General features: G+C 40.0%; 1 long non-coding RNA gene across 3 annotated transcripts; it reads left to right on the top strand.

Annotated features, from left to right (window-relative positions):
• Positions 1-374: 374 nt before the first annotated feature.
• LOC123132480 (uncharacterized) lies at positions 375-4,589 on the top strand. Of its 3 annotated transcripts, XR_006464780.1 has the most exons (3): positions 693-1,059; positions 1,147-3,468; positions 4,026-4,589. It is a non-coding gene; the product is annotated as an uncharacterized lncRNA (long non-coding RNA). The 3 variants fall into 3 exon arrangements; XR_006464779.1 differs by having other exon boundaries at positions 375-3,468; XR_006464781.1 differs by having other exon boundaries at positions 375-3,914.
• The last annotated feature ends 209 nt before the right edge of the window (positions 4,590-4,798 follow it).

The following is a 4,798-nucleotide window of genomic DNA, read 5'->3' as shown; positions in this document are numbered from 1 at the left end:
TTCAACTTGAGAGACCTCGTCTAAAAACAGTAGATTAGAGTGAGTTGCAGCAGCCGTACTACTGATGATGCAATCTAATGAAGAATGAAAATTAAGCAAAATATTGAGAGATCCCAGTGCAAAAAGTTCAGAAAAAAGAGGGAAAAGAAAATGAAGTTGTAGTGGAGATAAAGGCCACCGCTTCTCACGTGGCCCTCCATTGACTCCGCTTCTCAATTACTTATATAATTATTAAATGTAACTTATTAAGAAGAATATTCTTCTATATAAAACAAGGCTATGTTGTAAAAGAAAAACATGCACGCATTAGTGCATGTTGTTAACTCCAGTACAACCTTGCTCAAAATGGATTTTTTATATCCTTTTATTTTGAAATGAAGCTTCTTTGGGTGATGATCTACTAGCAGAAAAAAAAAGTAACAGCTATACTTCAGACGCACAACAAATATACAATTCGAAAACTGCATGCAAAATGGGGGACATTGCTAACGTACCGATGAAAACTAATGCAACAAAACCAGGGTGTTAGTGTTCTAGTGTCTTTCATTCACTTTCATTCCGTATTTTCCTTGGGAAAACATGCTAGAACTTCTATATCTATACCTATAATAATTACGGACTTCCTAAAAATTATTACGTTAATTAAAATTTACGAGCCGTTCATCTGAATGGGACCAAACTATTACGGTGGAGATTAACCGATGTAATCCTCGGTTTGTTATGTGCTTAATTCGGCCCAAAAAGAAAAGTCTGAAGGCCCACAATCTATCACAACAGTTGTACGAATAGAAGGCATACTCCCGTATCCCTAACCTCACGCCCACCATCCCACACACCGCCTGCCATGGATCCGCCGCCGTCCTGATCTCCGATCGTTGTCGTCGCTCCCTGTTCCATCCGCGGCCGCTCCTCACCACATCCACCCTCCATCGCATCCCACTGCCTCCATAGCCACATTGGATCATCTCTCTCCTTGGTAATCTCTCTTAGATCAGCACGCGGTGGTGGGTGCTTCCGATCGCGTGGTGGCGACGCGGCTGGTCGGGGAACGAGGGTGAGGTAGACTGTGTCCATTCATTCATCTTCCCCACCTCCTGTTCTTCCTCTCCCATCGAATGCGATAAGTGCTCTCCTCTCCTGCTGCAGTGTGGTCTATAGGTGACAACAATGGTGTTCTGTTGTGCCCCTCCACTCTTCGGACCGCCGAGGCGCAGAAGTACCCGGAGAAGATCGCGCTCCATGTAGCAAATTCGGCCATGTTCTGAGTGGCTGCCCGGAACTTGGGTTGAATGGATTCACAGGTGTGCTAGGTGGAGTGCCACTGGATTGCCATGTTAGTGGCAGAATCCACTCTCCTGCACACATGAACTTGGGTTTACCAAGGAACTGGGTTGATACTTCCATCTTTTGGCTTCGCAATGGTGATTAAGATACTTTTGTTTTTTAGAATCATGTTGATTTAGTTAGTTTGTTAACAGGTGCTTCAGTTAGGACTAATAGCCGAGAGTGGTCGACAAGATTGAATTTGGCAGAGTACAATACAATTTTGTTATAATTGGTGGTTTAGTTAGTTTTTTTAAATGGTTCATGGGCTCAACTACTATTTAGCTTACTACAGTATAGTTGTGTCGATTGTTGATGATGAATAATACCCAATGATTGCTTTCTGGTGCCCACTGTACTATAGTTTACTACGGAGAACTTGAGCTTTTTTTGCCAAGAAACTGTCTATGCTAATTCCCACAAGGAGTAATTCATTCCACATCCAAGTATTTATTGTTGATCATTGATGCTTCATCTGTTTATGCTGCAGAAACAAGGTCACATGAATGATTAGCATCTTTCGGCAGAAGCATGTTAATTAATTGAAGAAATACCACTGCTCCTATGACTATGAGCGTAATCCAATCCTGATTTTTTAGGACCACTTTAGGATGTGATCATTAGTGTGGCTTCAAAGCTGCTTGATATGGCATAACGTTTGATTTTTACTAATCTTAAAGCCGAGCCTAAGCAATGTTAAGTAGACTTCATTGAATTCTTAATAAGGAAATTCCACAATCTGATGTGTGTGTCATAGGATTAGCGTTGTTTGAATAATTTCTTCTTCTTACCAATCAGGCTGATGATTTTAACTGTAGATGCAGAATCTGTGCTGGATGTTCATCAGCAGTGCCAGTTAAGGGTTCAGGCTCCTACGGCACTCATGTCATCAGCCATATGGATGTGCGTGTATATGACAGTTTGCTCGAACGGCGTTATGCCTTCAACTGCAACTAAGGCCACCACACTACTTCATCGATAATTTATTTTCTATAGGACTGGGATTAATAATCTCCAACAATATGGTCATGCTTCTTATATTTACTTTCAGTTCTAATACATTTGTGATTTTCTGTATGTTGTACCACCAAAGTATGTGTGCTAAACCAAACATGACATCTATGCCTTTTCAGGTATGCATGCATGTTTCAAGAGAATATATCTAATATGTAGTATATAGAAAGGTACCTAAAATGTTTGGCTTATATTGCAGAATCTTGAAAATATACAGTCGTTTTACTTTTTTTTCTATGAACCTTGGGAGCTTGGGATGAAGTATGGTGTCAATAATCAGTATATACGAGAACAATATTTTTGTGATATTGTATATACTAAATTTTTGATAATGGAGTATATACCACATTTTTGCCATGGACTCTATACCACATTTTTGAATTGGTTAGAATAGCTGACGCCATTTTTCATCTTCGTTGTGTTATATGCTACCATCAAAAGGAGTATATAAGGTACTAATTTCAAGCATATATTTACTGTACTGTATTTGTCTATATGCATCTACAACCAAGCAGTATGTACACTGCTCTTTGTGCACAGTATGTAGCATACGAAATTAAATCAAAAGGGTATAACTTTTTAATGAAGTAAGTATATACTCTTTTTGCGATGCAGTATATACAACATTTTTTGTAAGGCAATATATAGTACTTTTTTTGTGAACCAGTGTCTACTTTTAATCAGTAGATCTTTTAGTAGATATATACTACTCTTCTTGAGTCGGTGTTCTTGATATAAAGGGTAAAGCAGTGCGCACATGCCACATCACAGCCGTTGTTGACTAGATGGTGGTATCGCTACGTGGATCTATCAGTGCACGCCATGCCGCCACCGTTTATTGTTGCCGTTGTCGACGAGATTGGTAGTGCGATCGCATGGATTGATCAGTGCACACCATCGCATGGATTGATCAGTGCACGCCAAGCCTCCGCGTTGTCGACGAGATGGTGTCGTTTTATTGATTGATTAGTGCACCTACTCATTAACATCACATCCGCTATGTGACTAGCTGTGTCAATGGATTTGCACCTCGATCCAGATTGCTTTCATGCAAAGCTTATCATGTTTACCTCTTGTGATGGAATAGGCAGGCACACGAGAAGACCTGATCGAAGACGCTCATAGTCCGAGGTAAATACTCCTTCCATGCAAGCTTTCAAATAGTTTTCTTTTCTTTTGAACACTGTAAATTTGTTTTAAAAATGGTGGTAACAAATTTGTTAAATTATTAGTGGGAGAGACCCCCAACTAATAATATAAGAACAAGAGTAGGCTAGGAAAAACATACAACATCATTAAGCGGCAGTATCATTGGAAACATTGCACACTATTATTGAATACTGATGGTCATGATGCTAAGTACTTCTTCCTCCAGGCCTGAAAGAGATAACTAATTCTCCACCATCTCTTCCTTTCACAGTTAAAAACAGTCTCAAGTAATCCTGCGGCATGTCTTCTCTTCGGCCACCTACCACCCAATGCAAGCTAACCCATGTCTCCCAAAACCAAGTTGGGGCATGGATCCGCTGTGCTAAAGGAGCTTATTGACTCAAAACCGTTTTCCTCATCTGTATTAGGTTCATTTTCTCAGAATATTTGGTTCTAATTTTTTCCTAGCAGGTTTATACTTGAATCCACACTAATTTTGGATTTGGGTTCAATTTGTTTTGTATCATGTGCTTGGATAGTGTTCTGCTATGCAAGGATGCAGTCTTGGCTCTTCTCATATACAACCTCTGGATACCTCTGGAGATTGGTGGGAGCATAATATTCTCACGTACAACCTATGGATACATAATGGACATCGGTCGGAGCATAACTATGCTCATGAGGCGAGCCTATAAATTAAACCTGCTACCTTAACAGAAGACAACAACATGAATGAGCCTAATGTCAGTTGTCAACGTCGTCACTGGTCAAATTACTAATCAATTTTTGTATCGACAAAACATGTCGAAGACCCTATGTGGGAGAGTTAACATCGTCAATGGTCTGCCCCAGTCTCCAGTTCTGGCTAATGTTGTTGCTTGAATTGCTGATCCACCAGAGTCTCATGTTCAAGGGAGTTCCTTGCCAAGCTGCCATGTCCTGACTGTTGTATGTTAGGTCATGAATTTTCTTCTAACTCCTTTTCAGCCAGCAGATAGTGCAGATAGTTATAGTGTGAAACACTTGACAATGTAGCTCTCTGTCGACTACTACAACATTGAGGGTTTCTGTTATAAAGCTGAATATCTATTTTTTCTGGGCAATTGGTATGCAAAAGCAAAGGCACGTGAGAACTACTAATGCTTGAGTGTCGTTGTTGCTGCACTTCTGATTTTCTGTCAATTATGTGTGACAAGTACCAAATTGTATGTTAAATAGATGATGTGTGAAATACTCGGTGCTATCAACTAGGAGTCATATAGCACCGGTAGGGTAAGGGAAGTTATACTTTGTTCATTTTATATCTTCCAAA

The sequence above is a fragment of the Triticum aestivum genome, chromosome 6A (genome assembly GCF_018294505.1).
Source record: "Triticum aestivum cultivar Chinese Spring chromosome 6A, IWGSC CS RefSeq v2.1, whole genome shotgun sequence".
NCBI classification, from domain to species: Eukaryota; Viridiplantae; Streptophyta; class Magnoliopsida; order Poales; family Poaceae; genus Triticum; species Triticum aestivum.
This window is presented reverse-complemented; position numbering and strand designations above follow the sequence as displayed.